This window comes from Miscanthus floridulus, chromosome 16, assembly GCF_019320115.1.
Source record: "Miscanthus floridulus cultivar M001 chromosome 16, ASM1932011v1, whole genome shotgun sequence".
In the NCBI taxonomy this organism is placed as follows: domain Eukaryota; kingdom Viridiplantae; phylum Streptophyta; class Magnoliopsida; order Poales; family Poaceae; genus Miscanthus; species Miscanthus floridulus.
Window position 1 is genome coordinate 105,354,604 of NC_089595.1, and position 22,394 is coordinate 105,376,997.

The window sequence follows — 22,394 nt, forward strand, 5'->3', positions numbered from 1 at the left end:
TCCATACACGTATTTATTTCATACGCCCATGCCCCCCGGACGATTCTACCTAAATCGCCCTAGGGCTCGGGTGCTAAAGCATCGCATATGCGGTTAAATGCATCACAACGCTCCGTGTTGTATCACAAAGCGGCAGTTGCTTCATTCAAACATGAGCAATGACCGACCAGGGTTCAAAGGCAAGCCCACGAAGGGCTCGAGGCCGCCTCGCATTAAACAGAGCCATGGGAGAAAACGCAGATGAGCCCCGAGCGACCCTTGCCCGGTCTACCCCGAAGCAGACAGGGTCATCTCAACCTTCTCGTTCAATCCTAAACCTCGCCAAATCCATAGAATCTCCATCGAGGGGAGGCCAGCGGGCCACCCGGGTCGGTCTCCGGAATGACCCAGGCATCTGCTGGGTTGCAGGTTAAGGAGCAGTGGAATGTCACATGAGGGTTATGCCGACCCCGTCACAAACAACGGACCTGGATTTCACTCGATCATACCCGTTAGCGAGCTCACCGAGCGCGCCACTCGAGCCCGAGCCATCAAGGCAAGCGACGTTAACTCAGCCCCTTCGGTTGTGAGAGACCGAGGACGGGGTAACACACAAAACTCAAACCGACCCCTACCAAGTCCAACGAGGCTTAGGGGCTCAAGACACCCAAAAACGCCTCGGCTGCGCCTAGGTCAACGACTCCGACTCGCTCAAATCCCTCGGCGCGCCCGACGCATGGATCCACAAGTCAGTCTCCACGCGCCCGATGCCTAGATCCACGAGTCTGTTTTGATCCATCGGCTGCGCCCGCCGCCAGGATCTGCAAGCTCCATCTCGCCCGATCCCTAAAACAAACTGCCTCGGCTGCGCACGATGGGTCCGCGAGTCCGCCTCGACCGATCCCTCGGCTGCACCCGATGCCAGGATCCGCGAGCTCTGTCTCGCCCGATCCCTAAAAAACCACCTCGGCTGCGCACAACACCTTGGTTGACGACTCTGTCTCGACTAAAATGCACGCACACACGCCCGCTGACGAAAAACCCCCAGGCGATCTTGCTCGAATCGCTCGGGGGATCGAGGGCTCCACCCGCGGGTGCGCTCGCGCGCACCCGCTGACAAAACAAAACTACCCTCGCTTGCAACACGAAAAACCCCCCAGACGATTCTACTCGAATCGCCTGGGGGCTCAAAACTTCCCCCGCTGGCAACACGAAAAACCCCTAGACGATACTACCCGAATCGCCCGGGGGCTACACCTGTAGGTGCGCTCGCGCGCACCCACCGTCAAGACAAAAATCCCCCAGACGATTCTACCCGAATCGCCCAGAGGCTCGGGGGCTCCTATCGGGTTCATAAACCCGGGGTCCCTCATGTACCGACTTCCTAGCAAAGGCTCGGCCCAGCAGACAACGTTGCGAACAACGCGCAACTCTTGGGCCAGCCCAAAATACCTAAACGATAGGCCAGAAGGACGATCCAATCTCCGACCGGAAGGCCTGTCCGAGGAGGAACGGCGCCCGCTTCCGACTCCAGCCCGCCTCTCCACCTGGAAGGCCTCACAAAGGAGGAACAACGCTCGCTTCCGGCACCGGCCCACCTCCGGACGGCCTCTCCGACCAAAAGGCCTGGCCAAACACCACTTCCGACTCTGACCCGCTTCTCCGACCGGGAATGCGCCGAACCCCTACTTACAGCTCCTCTCCGACTGACGCAATCAGAGCCGATTGGGACCAACCGACCAGGGACGCCCTTTCGGTAAGGACCAGGAAACAGACGGAGAAAGTAAGGCAGGGCATTCAAGTCAACCGCAATATCAAGGACCGTACCCTGTACACCTGCCGGACAGTACCCTGCGACATGACAGAACCCAAGCAGTGTTGTAGACGCCGATATTTTTCCTACAGTGTTGTGGGCGCCATCAACTCCCATACCAGACAAACACAGTAAGGCTCCCCCCACATGCCTCTGAGGCATCAACAGTGTTGTGGGCGCCGGTATTTACCGTACCAGGCGAACATAGTAAAACAACTTGCATGCCTCTGGGTATCAACAGTGTGGCAGGCACTGACATCTGCCATACCAGAAGAAGACGACGCAACCTTCCACGTGCATCTGACATTAAACAGTATTGTGGGTGCCTACCATCATCTTGTATCCGCCGGCGTGGGCAGCAAGTCTTGGCAACATACGTACTCTCCCTCTCACTTGTAAGACCATCCCCTTCATCTATAAAAGGGGATGCGCTCTCTTCCAACAGGAAGATCGATCAGTTCACTTACATTGATTCACCCTCCGTAACTTTAGACACTCTAAAGTTATACCAAGCACACGCTCGAACACTTAGCACATAGCGGAGCTCCCATCGCTCTCGGCCTTCAGACCAGAGTCCGACCGGACCTTTTGTACCCCTATCTTTTTCCCTTCCGTTTGTAACCCCACAGCAAACTTGGAGCACCTGGATTCAGGAATAAAGTCACCGACCGACTCAAACTGAACGTAGGGTACGTTGCCTAAACCGTATAAACCATGTGTCATTGAGTATTAGGCCACCTCCGATCACAACGTACAACAAAACTACAAATATTTACGTGTTGGTTACTTTCAGCACCGACAAATAATATATTTTATAATTAATCAAATAATACTTATTTTATATCATGAATGTCAATATTTTTTTTATATAAATGTAATCAAGGTTCAAATGGCTTGACTTATCAAAACCGAGAATAAAACGAGAATTATAATCTTTTGTGAACCGATAGAGTTAGATAAAAAAAAGTAAAGTACCGACCTACCTAGTACAAGTAGAATGCAGAGTTAAGAGCATAAATAGCTTGTTTGGCTGCTTGTTTGCGCAAGTGAGAAACCACAATCCCGAGAAGAATGGTGGCAATGGCAACGTCGTCGTGGTTGCTGCTTATCGGCCTCGCCGCCGCCGCCGGGGTCCTTCAAGCTCGTGCACAGCCAGACAGCATCGGTATGCCCACCATCTCGATGGTTGCACTTGTATAAAGTTTCAGATCCTCCTGCACGATAGCGATGCACAGATCGACGACACAGTCGCTCCATGTGCGGCCATGCACGATTGAAGAACGAAAGGTACTGTATGTGTCTGTGCGGTTGCAGGTTTCATCAGCATAGACTGCGGCCTGCCGGGGACGGCGAACTCCGTGGACGACACCACCAAGCTGTCGTACGCTCCGGACGCCGGCTTCACCGATGCCGGCACGAACCACAACATCTCGGTGGAGTACATCAAGCCGACGCTTGCGAAACGCTACCTGAACGCGCGCAGCTTCCCCGACGGCGCGCGCAACTGCTACACGCTCCGGCTCCCCGTGGCAGGGCTCAAGTATCTGCTCCGAGCAGAGTTCATGTACGGCAACTACGACGGCCTGAACAAGCCGCCCATCTTCGACCTCTACGCGGGCGTCAACTTCTGGACCATGGTGAACGCGTCAAGCCGCCCCAACAGACCAATGAGTCTGGAGGCCATCGTCGTCGTGCTCGGCGACTCCTTAGAGGTTTGCTTGGTGAACACCGGCTCCGGAACACCGTTCATCTCTTCGCTGGAGCTGAGGCCGCTCAAGAGCTCCATCTACCCGCAAGTGAACGAGACGCAGGGCCTGGTCTTGTACAGCCGGAAAAACTTCGGACCGACCGATGATACGGACATTGTCAGGTGAGCCCAGTGCCGTAATCCACCACGTACGCATATATTGTTAACCATGTACTACTCCACTGATTACGATCTGATCGAGGTACGAATGTTTTGGCATCGTCGACAAAAAAATTGGTCGTTCATGCATGGAGTATATATTTAGCAGGTACCCTGACGATCCACACGACCGAGTTTGGATCCCACATATCGACACCGCTGACTGGGACGTGATATCCACGACCAGCACTGTGAATAACTTTCAAGACGACCTGTTCGAGGCGCCGTCGAAGGTGATGCAGACGGCGATCACTCCGCGCAACGGGTCCAGCATCCAGATGTACTGGTCCTCCGATCCGCAGCCCAAGGACCCGACGCCGGGGTACATCGTCATCATGCACTTCTCGGAGCTGCAGCGCCTTCCCAGCAACGCCGTCCGCTTCTTGTACATCACCATCAACGGCGAGTTTTGGTACTCGTTTATGCCAGACTACCTCTTCAGCGACGCCGTCTTCAACACCAACCCCTACAGGGGGATCGTCGCCCGGTACAACATCTCCATCAACGCCACCGCCAACTCCACGCTGCCGCCGATCATCAACGCCATCGAGGTGTTCTCCGTCATCTCCACTACCAACGTTGGCACGGACTCCTCGGACGGTACGTATATGTGTACATGTGCATGCTGATGAACTCCCGAGGAAACAAGCAACGTGTACGTGGTCGATGTTAATGAAAACTTGGGTGCAATGCAATCAACAGTATCTGCCATCACCGCGATCAAGGCCAAGTATCGCGTGCAAAAAAACTGGATGGGTGACCCATGTGTCCCGAAGACTTATGTGTGGGACGGCTTGACTTGCAAATACTATGCCGTATCAAGTCCTCCAAGAATCACCGGCGTGTAAGTACCTTGAATTACCTAATTAACCGACAGCTTGCCGTAACCTTTTACGGGGCTAATTTCTAACAGTTGGGGTTATTAACGAGTTTGAGGTCTTGTTTGAATGCCTATGTATCTACCTTAATTAATGTGGGTCACATATGGATTACGGTGGGTACATGAGCACAAGGCCTTAGCGGTTGATGTATCATGGTATCTTGTATCGTGGTATTATTATGAAGTTCATTTTCTATGTAGATCTGCACACACAATTAACACAATCAAAAGTTTTTTTTTTTTGAAGACAACACCAGAGGGTGAGAGCCCTGTCTGAATGATTTTCCATTAATTCTGGCTAGCCAGCGATGGAGGATGCCGAGGCACCTACAAGGGTCAAAAGACCCAAGGTTTTGAGTTACATAATGAAAGATGAATAGGAGAGCTAAGACATTACAAACATTTCAGACCATGTTTCATACAACTTTGACCTGGTTTTGTGACAGGATGAGCAGTTAGTATCTTAAACTGAGATTAGAGAAAAAACTATGTTAAACTAAATTGTCAGGTACCTGCAGAAACCTATCCTTCACTGGTCTGGAGGGTGACCTATCATCTTCTTTCGCAAATCTGAATGACGTCCAATATCTGTACGTGTGAACTTCACTATTTCCTTTTTTATTAATCAGGAGTATTCATCTATTTCAATTTTGTAGAATATCTCAGTAATAAAAATAATAAAGTCAAATATACCATGGTCCACATATGTGTGTCGCAGGGATCTGTCACACAACAACTTGACCGGCTCAATTCCTGATGCCTTTTCACAGTTACCTTCACTAACAGTCCTGTAAGTTGCCAAATTAAATTGTTTCAGGCCTGATGATACGGCCTCCATAAACGTTGACTCACATCATTAGCATTTGGATTCCATCAGAAATTTGACAGGCAACCAGCTGAGTGGATCAATTCCCCTTGGAATTCTCAAAAGAGTTCAAGATGGCTCCCTAATTCTTCGGTTGATTACCTGATTCTCTCTTGGTTTCACAAATAAAGCATTAAATATTGATTGACAATAATGTGATTAAAACAGTTTTAATGTATGTCATTCATTCGTAGATATGACGACAATCCAAACCTTTGCACCAACGCTGAATCGTGTCAGCCGCCGGCAAAAGGGAAGAGCAGGCTGGTCGTCTACGTTGCCATCCCTCTAGTCCTGGTCCTGGTGACAGCATCAGTGGTAGCACTACTCTTTTGCTTCCTGAGACGGAAAAAGCAAGGTGGCACGCATCGAATGTCTGCTCTAGCAATTTCTCCACCCACTGTGTCCAGACTCCAGAGCACCAAACTGATGTTTGTTGTATGCGCATGTGCCACCGCCCAGGATCGACGACGACCAACATCGTAAAGCCTCAAAACGAGGCGCCGATGAGCCATGCACCAGCGGCACTGTCATCTGGAGACGCGTACGCGCAGAGTTCGCTGCACCTTGAGAACCGCCGGTTCACGTACAAGGAGCTGGAGATGATCACAAACAACTTCCAGCGCGTGCTCGGCCGAGGAGGCTTTGGGAAAGTCTACGATGGCTTCTTGGAGGATGGCACTCAGGTGGCGGTCAAGCTGCGGTCTCAGTCTTCCAACCAGGGTGCAAAGGAGTTCCTCTTAGAGGTAGAATTTCAGATTTGCATCAAGAATTCCTTTTAACTTGGAACGTCGTTACTGCAGAATTTGATCAGTCATGATCCCTTGTTCAGGCTCAGATCTTAACACGGATTCATCATAAGAATCTCGTTTCCATGATCGGTTACTGCAAGGATGGGCTGTACATGGCACTTGTCTACGAGTACATGTCAGAAGGCAGCCTGCAAGAGCAGATTGCAGGTACTCTCCATCCGACCAAGTAGTATAAGTTTTTTTTAAGAACATATTGAGCACGTACTTATATCTATATTTATATATCTTTATTATTATTTACAAACTCTGCTATAATATTATCTCCGCATGCAAGCTATCCACGGCAACAACTCATGAGCACATACAATTTATGAATTATGATAGTTACCTTTTCACTCAAATTATCCAGGTTAGTAAGTCATATCATTCACTTATAACTACCGTAGAGACTATTTGTAGCAGCGGTCAGAAAACATTTATAGAGTTGGCTACTCCAACTGCCTCTATACATCTGTCTCTACAAGAGTGCTTTTAGAGATGGGCTTGTAACCGCCCTCTACAAATCATCAATTTGTAGGAACCGTCACCCGCCTTTAAAGACCCATTCAAAAAAAATGTGGCCTATGCGCCGGCCAGGCTAGGCCCACTCACCGTTTTGCCTACCAGTGGGGATGACCAAGGTCACGCTGGCTTTCGGGTCGTTCTCGAGTTCACGTGCGCCACCATGCTGCCGCTATAATCACACCGAGCTAGCTCCACCGCCACACAATCACGCCCTGCTCAGCTGGCCAAGCCTGTGCACCGCCGCACACGTTGAGGAGAGGAGCTTTGCTGCTGCCACTGCTCGCGCCGGAGAGGGAGTTGATGCGCCAGGTGGCACCCATCCGGTACCGTTGCGCGGGGGGGGGGGGGGGGGGGGGGAGCTCGCCCGCCACCCCCGCTTGTGCCGAAGGTGGGAGACGTCGACGGGCCAGGGGAGTGAGGTCGCTATCGGGCCAGTTGTGCTACTAGCTCATCGTCATACCAGCGCTGTCGTGCCACCACCATGTTAGCCGGCGGTGTCGCTAGGAGCTGAGTAGCCAGTGCACCCATAGGGGCACGTTAGGCTGACCGTGTCGTCCTCCCATATGACCATGTCCAGGAAGAGAGCATCTGCTCTTTGTGCACCCCTCCAAACACAACCAGAAATTGCAACTTCTCCTAGTGATGTGGGGTTCTCCTAGTGGTGTGAGGCTCTCCTAGTGTTTAGCATTTAACATTTGCATAAGTTTTTCCCTACCAAATGCCTCCTAGTGAGGATTCCTATGTGTTAGGACTGGTGAGAGTATTCTTATTACTACTTAAAACATTAGGAGAACTCCACCGTTCTGATAGTTGCTGCTAAGCCACTTTTCATGATGGTTGTCGCCTAAATCCCACCGCACCATGCATGTAGTGATGGTAAAAGGCCTCACCACAACAATCCTATCACTCGCTCGAACCTCTAGCGGCTTGCTACGATGATGGTGTGGAGGGTTGCAGGCTAAAGGAAAGTTGGCGGCTTGGAGAGCCACCCACCATGTCGACCGTAGGGTGGTTGGGCCGAGTTTAATCCATCATGGAAGGCAGCAAATCACTGACCTAATGTAGCCATGACCGATGGACCATGACCAGTGAGGCAACGCCCAATTAAGGAGCGACCTTTGTGACTACAGAAGAGAGAGAGGAGGAAGGGGAATGGTGAGAGTGGAGTATGCTTCAGCCGTAGCCACTCTCAAGGTGAGCTTCGTTTCATATGGATAGACTCACATGACACAAGTATTGTGGGTTTGCCCAAATAGTATAAGTCATTTGGCCATTCTCATGAAGAGCTTTATAGTGTTATTTCCAAGAATGCCATGCCAGATAGAATATAATGAAATATGTGAAAGGATGAAGATGCCCAGGGTGGGTGGGGGTGAATTGGGATAATCTAAAAATCTCACAAAATTAAAACCTACCACTTAGCCCATTTTCACCCTTTTACCTAAGTTTTGTTTCTAGCCTACCGCACAAATTTTTACAACCTAGTTCCAACCCTAGTCTAGCATGGCAATTCTAGGAATGTAAAAACATGAACATAAATTGTTCAAATGTGCGCAAATTTGCACCAGTTATTAAGAAACTGGAGTGAGATGACCGCTCTCGCTCCCACCCCTCCCCCTCTCGGCGCCCCCTCGTCCACCAGCCCCACATCGGTGCCTGCTCATGGCCCATCGGCCACCCTCTCTGCCTTGCATCCGCAGGCTTACCACTCCTCCCAGGTGTCGGATTCTTCCCCTTATCTTCGCCATGGCCACACGTAGGTCATTCCAAGGGTGAGAGGTGGCGCAATGCCAGCCCGTCTTCGTCCGTGGGTGGCTCCTCATCCGTCCCTTTGTTTCTCAAGGTTCTGCTATCTGGTGGCGCCTCGTCATCCGTCTCGTCGTAGCCGGTGGTGGAGAAGCCACCACCGAAGGTCATTCTCAAGGCGCGGACGCGTCAGGTGTCTATCGCGTGGCCTTGTTAGGTGTCTATCGCGGAGGGCCCTGACATGTCCAGGTGGCAGCAGTATGAAAGTTGTCGTGCCCACAAGAAGCGCCTAAAGGAGTTGCGCAGTCCCCGTCGGCCGGTGCCAGCGGACCTCTAGGGGAGGTGCTTCAACTGCTTTGCACCTTCTCACCAAACCGCCGTCTGTCATGAAGGGCCTCGCCGCTTCAAGTGCCATGCGATTGGGCACCGTGAGTCCAGCTATGCCAGTCGTGGGCAAGCTCTGCTCTCGGCGGCGCCTCAGGGGCTCCTCGTTTAGCGGCCAAAGGTTGCGCCTAGGGTCTCGGGCTCAAGGAAGATGGTGGTCACGGAGATAGCACCCGGCGGGGTGAGCTCTAGAGCTGCAAAAGAACACAGCACGTAGGCCAGGCAACAACGACGCCGTGTTAGGAAGCGGCGACGTTCTGGTGCTGCTGGTCAGGGGGGCCTCTAAGCCAGGATGATTATGACAACGGCGAGTCTCCTCAGGCTACTATCAATGTTGGTGGTCAGGCCTCCTCCGCCCGGCACCAACGCATCATTGACCGCTCGACTAAGATGGCCAGGGCCGAGGACGAGCTATGCAAGGCGCTCTTAGTTTCGATCGTCGGAGACTTGGCGACCCTTTCGGTTGATGTTCTGGTGGATGAGCTTGCTCGGCGCTATGAACTCCTGGTCGAGTCGCTCGAGTTTCACCATCTGAGCCATGATGATTGTCTGCTGGTTCTCCCCGATGAAGCTACGGCAATTCATATATACAATGATGGGTGGCCGCTGCAATTGTCATCATTCACTCTCTGTTTTCGGTGTTGGTCCTGGCTCAAGAATGTGGCTGTGGTGGTCTTGCCCTCGCTCATCAATGTTGAGTTGAGCGGCATTCCGGCGCACGCATGGGAGCTTGAGATGGTGGAGCACTTGCTGGATGAATGGTGTTGGGTGTGCGAGCTCCACCCTGATACAGTCGACCGGCGGGATTACTCGTCCTTTCGGCTCAAAGCGTGGTGTTCCTAGCCTGAGCTTATCCCGGCAGACATGGAATTAGTCATCGTCGAGCCCCCGGTGCTTGCTAAAGAGGTCCCCCCGTGGAAGCATGCGTTGAAGTATGATATCAAGAATGCATCTACATTGGCTCCATCTTCTAGGGTGGACAACGCTCGGCCTTTGCCTCCACCACACGATGAGTCTAACCATGGGAGACGTCGACGCCGGTGGTGAGCTCCTGCTTTGCCGGAGTCCGTTGCCCATGACTCCGGTGCCCAAGGTGATGCTCCACGGGTCTTTGTGCACCATCGACTGGGCTCTGGCCTAGTGTCTGACATACACGTGGCGGATCGTGAGGAGCCGATTGATGGCTCGCAACCTGCTGAGCCCGATGCAATGCAGACGCCTTCAATTCCCTCGCCCACCTCATTTCTGCTGGCTGTCAATGATGATCTGGCGGCTGTGGTTATTATGCCAAGGCTTGGGGAAGAGGAAGTGATCTCGAAGAGGCCAGGATTTCTATTTTGGCTGTCGGCTGAAGGCCTCATTTTCCTGGCACCGCAGGCCATCATGGTTGGAGAAGATTGCTTGATGTTTGGCTCTGGGTCTGTGGATTCTGTCTTGGCCCATATGCCTGAAACAACCATGTTTGCATCTGTTAAGTCGAACCTGACCTCTAGCCCACCAAGTTGGATTGCAGAAGCTTTTAGTGGCCCAGAGACAACATTGTTCGCTCCTAATCTGCTGGGCCTGGCCTCAAGCCCACCAAGACCTACGGCTGATGCCAGCAGCGGTGGAGGATTCGTTGCTTCCCCATCGCTGGATGACATACCAATCCTCGCTCTAGTCCTGGCGGCGCTAAGCACTTCACTGGTGGGGATGGCGTGGTCATGGCTCCGCTCCTAGACTCTCTTCTGGCTAGCATGCTAGCCATGGCCGAGCTAGTGAACATGGCAGTGGCGGCAGTGAGTCCACACTAGACCCCCCCCCTTCCTGGTCCTGGGAGCATTGAAGTCATGGCCGTGACTCTGTCTACTGCTAAACGCTCATTTCCCATCAGTAAGGATCTTCATCTAGTGTCTCTAGCAGCCGGCAGCAAGCCTAGTGAGGCACCATCAGAGCTGCAAGCGCAGGCTCAGCCGCTACCACCTATGCTGTAGACGCCATCGGCTCGAGGGGAACCCCGCCTCCCTTACAAGTCTATTCGCACTGTGGTCCTAGCAGAAGGGTTGAGGCTATGGATGGGGAGGCCGATGCTTCTGCCTCGTAGCCCCTTAGTCCAGCCATGACTTTCATATTGAAGCTGTCAAAGACTCCAAGTGGTCATCTATCGATTCCGCATATCAGTAAGAGAAGAAAGAAGCTATTACCTCCTACTGAAGCTCCATGCCATAGCCGGCGGATTGCTGGAATGGATGTGGAAAAGGCTGAGATATGTCCCACACATTTGAAGAAGCGCATGATGCGGGCTCTGTATATGAATGTAGAAGATGAGAAGGAGCATTTGGACCAACAGCTACTTGATGACTATGCCCATCGTTTTTGTCAGCATGTTACATGCTCCCGTACGAGGGCGTTGGCTACCCTCTTTAGATGGGCACCTATAGTGGAGGACTATGCTGTTGGGCCGGTGGAATGCCTAGTTTGATTTTTGATTTCAGAGTTCATGGTCGTTCTCTGTTAATTTGTTTTCCAAATGAATCCATCACATATTTTATTTTAGAATGTGAGGGGGCTAAATTTTGTTGCAAGAAAAGATGCAATGCATGCACTTGTTGATGCTGCCAAAATTGACATCATCTGTCTTCAAGAGAGAAAAATGGTCGCAATTTCTCGTCAACTTATTTTGTCTATGCTTGGAAGTGATTTTGACAACAATTACATTTGCCATCCTTCAGTCGATGCCAGTGGAGGAATTTTGATTGCCTAGAGAAGCCGCCTGGGTGCTGTTCAGGCTAGCCGAGTGGATAACCATAGTGTATCGGTCCAGTTCTGTCCAGCCACTAAATCTCCTTGGTGGCTTATGGGAGCTCAGGGACATTAGGAGTCAGTGCACAGGGGCTTGGTTGGTGGCAGGAGATTTCAATCTAATCTACAAAGATGAAGACAAAAATAATAGCAATCTGAACAGAGCTACGATGGAAAGATTCAGAAAATGGATTAATGATATGGTAGTATCTGAATTACCTCTCCATGGGCGCAAGTTCACATGGTCTAGTTCCACTTCTAGTGCTGCTCCCATGTTGGTAAAATTGGATCGGGTGTTCTGCTCCCTTGATTAGGAAGAGATGTTTCCTGAGTGCCTTCTCTAGAGCTCGGCCTCAGATGACTCAGATCATTGCCCTCTCATCCTTGGTCTATGGGACAGCATTGCAAGTAAGAAGTGTTTTCATTTTGAATCCTTCTGGCCTAGCCTAGATGGATTCCTGGAGACAGGTTGAGGTGGCGTGGAGTTCAGTACAACCCCATCCTTACCCTGTGAAAATGCTTGTCCATGAAATTCAAAGCAACAGCTAGAGCTCTCCAAAGCTGGAGCCAAAAGAAGATTCGACATATTTCTTCGCAGTTGGCCCTCGCAAAAGAAATTATCCATTAGTTTGATATTGCCCAGGATAGTAGAACCCTTTAGCCTAATGAATTATGGTTGCACAACAACCTCAAGAAGCATGCCTTGTCCATTGACCTCATTGATGAGGACAGTGGTAAGGCTGCGATCTCGAATTGGCTGGCTGAAAGAAGGGGACTGCTAATATAAGGCTTTTTTCACATGCATGCAAGACATAGAAAGAAGAACTTTATTGCCAAACTAAAGGAAGGGGACAACATCCTCACCACTCATGAAGAGAAAGCTGCTGCCATCTTTGATTTTTATTCAAATTTGATTGGTAAAGAGAGTGATCAGAATAGAACAATTAATCTAGACACCCTTGACGTACCTTCGTATGATCTGGAGGCACTGGATGTCCCTTTTTCTGAAGAGGAGGTCTGGAACACAGTAAAAAACCTACCATCAAATAAAGCACCGAGCCCTGATGGATTCATCGGAAAAGTTCTACAAGACCTGTTGGGTGGTGATCAAGAGCGATGTTATGGCTGCTCTGCATGCTGTTTGGGGAAAATTTTTCAGAAACCTTTGGATGTTAAATTCAGCTTATATCACATTTATCCCAAAGAAGACAGAGGCTGATCAGGTGAAGGATTTCAGACCCGTTAGCCTGATTCATAGCTTTGCTAAGCTAGTGACTAAAATGCTTGCAAACAGATTGGCAAGTCGCCTTGATCAGATGATCTCCCCTAATCAAAGTGCATTTATCAAAAATCGATTCATACAAGATAACTTTATGTTGGTCCAGCAAACTGTGAGATTCCTGCACTCCCAAAAGCAGCCCAGATTCCTACTTAAATTGGACATTACTAAGGCTTTTGATTCGGTATCTTGGTCGTTCGTCCTAGAGGTACTTGGTAAATTGGGTTTTAGCTTGAGATGGCGAGACATTTTGTGTGGACTATTGGTATCTTCCTCAACTCAGGTACTCCTTAATGGTACCCCTAGAGATTTCATCCAGTATAGAAAAGGACTCCATCAAGGGGATCTCCGATGCTCTTTATTCTGGTCATGGATGTATTAAATTGGATGATTACAAGGGCTTCTGAGCAGGTTTGCTGCAGCCCTGTCTAGAAGACCAATTCATCACAGAATTTCCCTCTACACAGATGATGTGGCCCTCTTTCTTAGACCGGCTGTAGAGGACATCTCTTTGATACTAAGCATGCTCCAACTTTTTGGGGATGCTTCCAGGCTCAAGACCAACGTTCAAAAGAGTAGTGTGATGCCAATCCAGTGCTCGAATGCTAATATGGCTGTGATACAGAGTTTACTGCCCTGTGAAATCATGAATTTTCCATGCAAATATTTGGGATTGCCCTTGTCTCTCAGGAAACTAACAAAGGAACAATTCCAACCCATAATTGATAGAATCACGGATCAATTACCGAGTTGGAAGGTAGACTTGATGACACGAGCTGGTCGGGTAGTGCAAGTGCAATATGTCTTAACAACCATGCTGATCTATCTAGCCATGGCAATTGACTTACCTCCTTGGGCGATTAAGGCCATTGATAAAATCAGAAGAGGGTTCGTGTGGAAAGGACACAAGGAAGAAAAGGGTGGGCATTGTCGCATTGCTTGGCCCATGGTTTGTCGAGCCAAGGAGCTTGGAGGTCTAGGAATCTCTGATCTAAAATATCTAGGTATTGCACTAAGAGTAAGATGGCCATGGTTCAAGAAATCTGAACCTAATAAACCCTGGGTAAGTCTACCACTTCAAGTAAGCAAGGATGTCAAGCTAATATGGCTTGTGCTCCGTCTCACCCGACCCCTCGGGTGCGGGCTCTGTCTCGTCCGACCCTAAGGACACGGGTTTTGTCTCGTCTGACGGGGACCCATACCGCCGCCAACCACTCCAGGTCCAAGCGTATGGGCCTAGGTCAAAACTCTAACACCAGGAAAGAGACTGGCACGCCTCGATGTAACCCATGGCCATGATGGGCCATACCTAAGGATTCACATCAAGAATAGTGTTGGGCGTGCTGGTGCTGTTCTACCTAACCCTCGTACGAACGCGGACAGGTGCGTCAGTTCACCACGACGTCTGCCGGGATGGAATGGAATGCCATGACCGGCAGATGATGCCAGCGCATGGCGCCAGTGATGAACAGGGCCATGATGTGGAGCCATCACTATTGACATCTATAGGATCGGTGGGACCTGCATGAAGGAGAAGAAGGATCCAGCGATCCTAGAAGCCTTCTTCTCTCTATCGTTCTTCTCCTTTTTCTCCACTATAACCCACGCTTTCTCTTCGTCTATAAAAGGGGAAGCAGGGCGCCCCATGAAAGGGGCCGAATGACGAGATCAAAACATAAGAGCATGACACGAGCACACGGCTGAGCGGCAATTGAGCTCTCAGCACCCGTTCACTCCTTCCACCAGAGACTTGGGATCCTCTCCCTCTCTCGCCTGTTTGTAACCCCTACTGCAAACCAAGTACCGGTAACACAAGCAGCAGTGAACTAGACGTAGGGACGTTCCGTTCGAACCAGTATAAACCCTTGTGTCCTTCGAGCACACCATCTGAGCCAAACGCATAATACAAATTCACTCGTCGGTGGTCCGAAAACACCGACACAAGCATTAATGGAATATTTTGAATTATGGGATTTATTAGAATGAGTGGTATTACAGGAGGGGATCCCTGATAGACATATTTGGAGGCGAAGAATATACAGCTAAATCTGCCTATGATGCACTATTTGAGGGTGCCCTCAGTTTTGCCCCATATGAGCACATCTGGAAATCTTGGGCACCCCCTAAATGTCACTTCTTCATGTGGCTGGTTGCTCACAATCGCTGTTGGACAGCAGACAGGTTAGCTCAGCGAGGTCTTCCTCACCCGGACCGGTGTCCACTATGTGATCAAGAGGAAGAGAACATTCAGCACCTCCTCTTTGGATGTGTGTTTGCAAGACAATTCTGGTATGACATCCTACATAGCATCGGTCTTGCAACACTTGCCCCGTAGCCAGTCGGTTCCTCCTTTGATGCCTAGTGGGATAAGGCGATCTTGACAGTAAGCAGAGATGCGTGAAAGTGATTGAATTCCCTCATCATCCTAGGTGCCTGGACCATCTAGAAGCATTGAAATGACTGTGTCTTCAATGGAGCTACCCCTAGACTGTCTACAACTTTGAACCTGGCTTGGGAGGAAGCCCTTTTATGGTCTATAGCTGGTGCTAAGGGACTGTCCCTACACACAGCTCAGGATGATGGTTAGAGGGTCTTTAGTTAGGTTGTTCATCTTTGTCATAGGCGATTAGTTTTAGTCAATAAGCGGGGGTGTGTGTGTGTGTGTTTGGGTCTCTGTATGACTCCTTTTCTCTACTATTAATACAATGATACGTAGTTCTCCCGCGTATTCGAGAGAAAAAATTGTTCAAATGTAAAGGAAAAGGTTTAAGAACACGGTGATGTTTTTCCAAGGTATTGGAGAGTCGGCACTCCCCACTAGCCCTCATTAGAGAACCTTGCAAGGTGTTGCTCCCCCTTAATCCGCACAAGGACCAAGTGCTCTCTACGGGTTGATTCTTCACCACTCCAACATGGTGAATCACCCACAATCGCCACCGAGAGATCACCAAGACCCCAATCATCACTATGTTGTCTAGATTATGCCTATCACCAAGAATAATAAGGACAAACTCTCACTTGACATAACCAAGTCTAATGAGGAGAGTGGATGCGCACTTGTTACTCCCTAAGCACTAATGGAGTCTTTAATCTTTCAATTAGCAAATCCAAATCACTCCACTAGCCTTGAGCTCTCTCTTGGTCACCAATATGTGTATACAACTGATATGAATGGCAAGAGCCATTATAAATAGCCCCCACTCCAAATACTAACAGTTCAGAATCCACTGGACTGAAAAGACACCACCGAAAAAGTCTGGTGTTTGTTTGAAGTGTGCACCAAACTAATCCGATGCCTATCCAACAGCTAAAATGAGACTAGTCGTTACTGTGTATGGCCTCGAAGCGCATTATTTGTTGTTGGCCACCGACCTAATCCGGTGAGCCAAAACCCTCTCTGGAGAGCTTCGAAAATCCTAGTGACCCCCACCGGATAAATCCGGTGTGTCTAGGAGCTCTCTGCTCCCAAACTCTAAGCCCAATGACTGTAGCACTTGCTCTAATGCCTATCTTCTCTAGAGGACTAGAATAATAGGTGACACTATTCACCGAAGACCGAACAGTGAAACCATTACACATACCACATTCTTCGGTGCACCCCTGACAGGGGCATCGAATAAATCCTGTGCATGCAGAGAACCACCATTCCCATCTAATTCAAACAACTTTGAGGATGACTAATTCCCATTGATCTTTGGGATTCCTTTGAGCTACCTAGTGCTAGGTTTGACAAGTGTGCACCACACCCACTTACTGACTCACCTAGGTCAATCTACTAGTTCATACCCTCTTTATAGTATGTCAAAGAAAAAATAAAGTGTTAAACTACTCTAAGTGTCTCTCAACGTCAAATGGCACTTAGAGCTAGTCCATCCTTAACCTTTGTCGCTCATCTTTTGAAAACCAAACCAAAATCTACAAATAGGGGCATGAAAACCATTGATTGCCTATTAATCAGTCATCATTGACATAACTTATAATGCCTCGGCAAAACACACGTTAATCACAATGATTGTGTCATTATTAATCATCAAAAAGGGATTAGGAGCCTAGGTGCTTTCAATATGGATGAAACAACGACCCTCAATGCATAGTTTCATTCTACCGTGTTTCATAAACATTTAATTTCATAACATGTCTATAGTTGGAAACCGAGTCAAGTGAGTTTTATCTACGTGAAACTTGCTTCTTAAAAACGTTACCATGTCATCGGAACTTATGTGTCAACTCATTAAATACAGATGAAAATTTCCACTAAAGCTGGCCTTAGAACGATGATATGGTCTACGGTAATATATACTTCGGTTTTAGTAATGGACAGAAATATATATTGCAAAATTAGATTTCTTAATGAATTTAGTTATGTCAATCTCTTGGGCTATCAATCTTTATAAAAAAATAGATTTTAAAACTCAGAGATAAAATGAGTTCGATTCAAGAAAATTTTAGATGGAGTTATATTTGTGATCGGAGGAAGTACGTCATGTTTGTATTGTTAAGCGTTCAGCTTTGGACAACACACAGTAATACTTTGAGGTTCCTAGATTTAAGCGTTATTCATCTATCAGAGGTTCAGGATCATCTACGAAGCGCCTCTGTTGATTTCTCGTCTATACCAATTCATTCATACAGGAAATGGTCGCAACGGAACATGCATAACCTGGTGGCACAGGCTTCGAATTGCATTGGACTCAGCTCAAGGTACTTATTTATGAATGAGTATAAAATACACTAGTGCTTGTTCAATTTATCTGGACACTTTAACTATTAGATTTGGCTGAGTGGAAGTTTCGATAGAGTTTCATTTTCATTTAATAAGTGTTTTTGATGATGTAGCAATGTTTTTAAGAAAAAGAAGAAGTGAGCTTGATGAGGCTGAAACTATTTTTGGACGATTACCAACTCGTTGTGAGTCATAAATTAAATCTCTAGGAAACCATAAAATGAAACTTACGTGTTGCATCCCAGTTTTCATTCCATTCTATATGATATTACAGTTTTGAAAACAACGTGGTTCCTAAGAGATCCAAACCTTTTAACCTCCTCACTCAGACTTGCCTCAATTTGCAGTTTTTGTGTCAAAAGTGGTTCCTAAGAGATCCAAGCCTTTTAACCACTACTAATATGCTAAGTGGGGAGTGAATGTCCTAACTTTGCCACTTGTTACTGTCGCGCTAGCTTCACATGCCATTCAATGGATATAAAAGAAACTAGGGGACCACATAGCATCGATCCCCTAACATTGTCTTGTTCCTCAATTTTCATATGTTATGAAGGTCCAAGTCAGAATAGCATATCCTGCTAGCATCCACATCAAAGTTAAGGGACATTGGATTTGTTATCAGGGTCCTTGAACTATTCATTTGTAGGCTAGTGATACCGGAGTTTTGGTTTTGCTGGAAGCGCATTAACACTTGTGCTTGCAGGGTTGGAGTATATGCATAAGGGCTGCAACCCACCTCTCATTCATAGGGATGTGAAGGCGACTAACATTCTATTGAACGCGAATTTGGAGGCCAAGATTGCTGATTTCGGTTTCTCCAAGGTTTTCAATCTTGACAGTGAAGCTCATATAGCCACGAATAGGCTCGTTGGTACCCCCGGATATGTGGATCCAGAGTATGTATCCAATCTCTCAAATTTTTTCATTGTCCTCTCATGGTGAGCAATACACATGCTTTCATACTTGCAACCTAAATTTCCATTCCAGATACCAAGCAACTATGCAGCCGACAAACAAGAGCGATGTTTATAGCTTCGGCGTTGTTGTGCTAGAGCTGGTCACAGGGAGGTAGCCCATCCTGTCTGATCCAGAGCCTACTAGCATCATCCAATGGGTACGGCGGCGCTTGGCACGCGGCAACATTGAGGATGTCGTGGACGCACGAATGCACGGCGAGTACGACGTCAACAGCGTGTGGAAGGCCGCGGACATCGCGCTCAAGTGCACCATGCAGGTGTCGGCGCAACGGCCTACGATGACCGACGTGGTGGCGCAGTTGCAGGAATGCCTCGAGCTTGAGGAGAGGCGCCGCACCGGGGGTGGTGGCACAAGGGGCAACTTCTATAGCGGCAGCAGCAGCGACCCCAACTTCGGCTACGACGCGTACGCGGCTGATAGCCAGTCGACTGATGTGACTGTGAGCCAGATCGGCACTGCATTTGAGGTGGAGCATAATTTTGGAAAGGTGCCAAGAATGGACAGAGGCCCCATTGCACGATAAGGCTGTTCCTTTCAATGACGTTATTTATGTCATCAAAGACGAAGGTTTGAATATACGTACAAAGATTCAGATGTTATAAGCGTAGGTGAAGATGTTATAATCGTTCGTTAGAAAAGAGTGCATGGATTTATTATGCTTTTCTGTAAGACTTTGGAATCATGATTGTAGCTAAAGTGCGTCTCCTAAGCCTTATATTTAGAGCATTTAATTTCTTCTAACGACAAACAAAAAATAGCTATTCTATCTGTTAAAAAAATTTGTTGAGTACTCCCTCCATATCCTAATTAGAAGTCGTTTAGGACATGAGTTCGGTTACCAAGGGGTGATTAATTGGGGGTAATTTTCCTGTCTTACCCCTATTAAATAGAGCTGCGGGTGCTACTTGTACAGCAATCTACCATAGCTCGGTTGGCCAAAGGCTGCACGGCCTGAGGCCGGAGCTCCACTGTTCGAGTGTTGGCAGCCGCGGTTTTTTTTTTTTGTATTTGCATGGAAAAGTGCTCGTTTGCATGGATTTGCATGGTACTGTGCTTGCGCGCGTTTTGGCCCTCCGCTTTGCCCTCTGAGCTGCTCGCGCGCGCGTGTTTTGGCCGTCCGCGGGATTTCGCCGCGCGCGGTTTTTTTTTTCGATTTTTCGCACAGTGCACGCTCGTTCTGTTCGGCCGGCTGTCCAGCTACCCCTTCCTATTTAACCGACGCTTGGACTGCTAGCTCCAGTGCTCTTTCTACCTCATTTCTTTCCACTTAACCGTGCGATGAGTGATTACATCCCTGCCTTTGATCTCAACGTGCCATTAGAAGAAGATGACGACGGCAATCTGCCCTTTGATCTCAACGCGCCATTACCGGAGGACGACAACAACAATGGTAAGCAACAATGTTTTTTCAAACTTCTCTTTTTGTTGCATGTGACACGTCCAGCTGAATGGCCTGTTCTTTTTTTTAGAAAATCAATGGCTATGTGTTTGCCTTTCCTAATATAATCCATGACATGAATATGCTTCTTTTTTCCGTTTAATTAGATCTTGCTGTGAGTGAACACGACGACGCCGACGACGTGTTTCAATTCGGCGAGCTAGAAGATGACGACGGCAACGACGTCCTTGATGTTGACGACGAGCAAGAAGACCACGACGTCGGCAACGACTTCCTTGATGTTGACGAACAAGAAGATCACCACGGCGGTAACGTACCATGTCATTGTTTCCTTTTATACTATGAGCCTTCAATCTTCTCGTTCTAAGAACGCAGTTTTTTTTAAGGTTTCGATTTGAACTTACCACTAGATGAATTTGGTGCCGTCGACTTCGATTATGAAGAGAACCTTGCTGGTAACTTTTTTATTCTTGCCATGAAGTAGTACTATGAACTTGCTTGTTCCATTAGCTCCAACTTGCTGTGAAGGAGTAGTATTATGAACTTGCCGTGAACAAGTGTTACTATGAATGAACCTTGCTGGTATTTTTTGTTCCCTATAAATAGAAAATGCCATGGCTAAGCTCTGCCGAGAAGAAGTATTTTTTTCATGCATTTGTAGAACTTGCCGTGAACAAGTGTTACTATGACTAAGCATTGTTTTCTTTAACAGAACATGCAGTGGACAACCCAACCGTGGAAGTACAGGTTGGACAACCCCACCGAAGACCAGAAATGTCTGAACAACTCCGTAAACGAGTTTATCAAGTTTTGTTGACTAGAAGCAACAATGGCAAACTACGCAAGGACACTGCAATTGTTGCCGAGCAATTTGGGCTTCATATACGGACAGTTCAGAGGTTATGGAGGAGAGGTAAAATACAACTTGCAAACTCAGTTCCGGTTGTGGTTTCTAGTCTAAAGAAGGGTAGAGTAGGCCGTAAGGTAACCCCTGTTGATTTAGAAGCTTTGCGAAACATTCCTCTAAAACAAAGAATGACTATAGAGGATGTGTGCACCGCACTAGGAATGAGCAAATGGACGATTCAAAGGTATTTGAAAAAAGGTTACCTTAGACGCCACTCTAGTAGCATCAAGCCATATCTCACTGAAGCTAACAAGAGGTCTAGGTTACAATGGTGTGTTGACATGGTTAACAGGGAGTTGCTTGATGATCCAAGGTTTAAGGAGTTGTATGACTTTGTGTTCATTGATGAGAAATGGTTCTACCTACATCAAAAAAATGAAAGATACTATTTGTTACCCAAAGAAGATGAGCCCTATCGGACTTGTAAGAATAAGAACTACATCCCTAGGCTTATGTTCTTGTGTGTTTGCTCTCGACCAAGGTTTAGGGATGGGAATTGTATTTTTGATGGTAGGATTGGTTGTTTTCCACTTGTTCGTTATGAACCGGCTATGAGAGGTAACGAGAGAACCGGTCATGTCCGTGGAGACTTGGTTATGAAGCCCATTACATCGATCACAAGAGAAGTGATTAGAGAGTTCATGATCAACCAAGTGTTGCCGGCCATTAGAGCCAAATGGCCAAGAGAAGATGTGGGTAGACCAATCTTTATCCAACAGGATAATGCACCCTCTCATTTGAAGTTGGATGATCCCTATTTTTGTGAGGCTGCTAAGATAGGTGGATTTGATATTCGGCTAACTTGTCAACCACCAAACTCTCCGGATTTCAACATTCTAGACTTGGGCTTTTTTCGAGCTATACAAGCAATTCAATATAAGAAGAATGCAAAAACAATGGAGGATCTAGTTCCAGCCGTGCAACAGGTAATTTGATCAAATTGTTCACACATGTTTCAATGTTTTTTTAACAACAAATTTGCTCATTCATTCATTTCTTGCACAATTTTTTTGTAGGCATTTTTGGAGTACTCGCCACGGCTTGCAAACCGAATGTTTGTAACGCTACAAGGTGTCTTCATAGAAGCTATGAAAGTGAAAGGTTGCAACAAATTCAAGATACCTCACATGAACAAAGAAACATTAGAAAGAGAGGATTGGTTGCCATCTTGTATCCCTTGTGATCCATCATTGCTACATGAAGCCGAGGCTACTCTTGCTGCATGAAAAAATTATAATGATGCTTGTTAGCTTTTGTGTAGTAGAGACATCATCCTTTCTTGTAATGCCGATTGTTGCATGAACTAAATTTGTAATGCTGCATGAACTAAATCATCCTTTCTAAGTTATCTTACCGATGCTTTGGCGTCATCCTTTGTCGGCAGCAAGCCCTTGTAGTGCTCCATGAAAAGCTCGCAGTCCACGTTGATGTGGCCGAG

The 22,394-nt window shown here is 47.9% G+C and overlaps 1 pseudogene; it reads left to right on the plus strand.

Annotated features, from left to right (window-relative positions):
* The first annotated feature begins 2,872 nt into the window (after positions 1-2,872).
* LOC136513367 (putative leucine-rich repeat receptor-like serine/threonine-protein kinase At2g19230) lies at positions 2,873-19,321 on the plus strand (annotated as a pseudogene).
* The last annotated feature ends 3,073 nt before the right edge of the window (positions 19,322-22,394 follow it).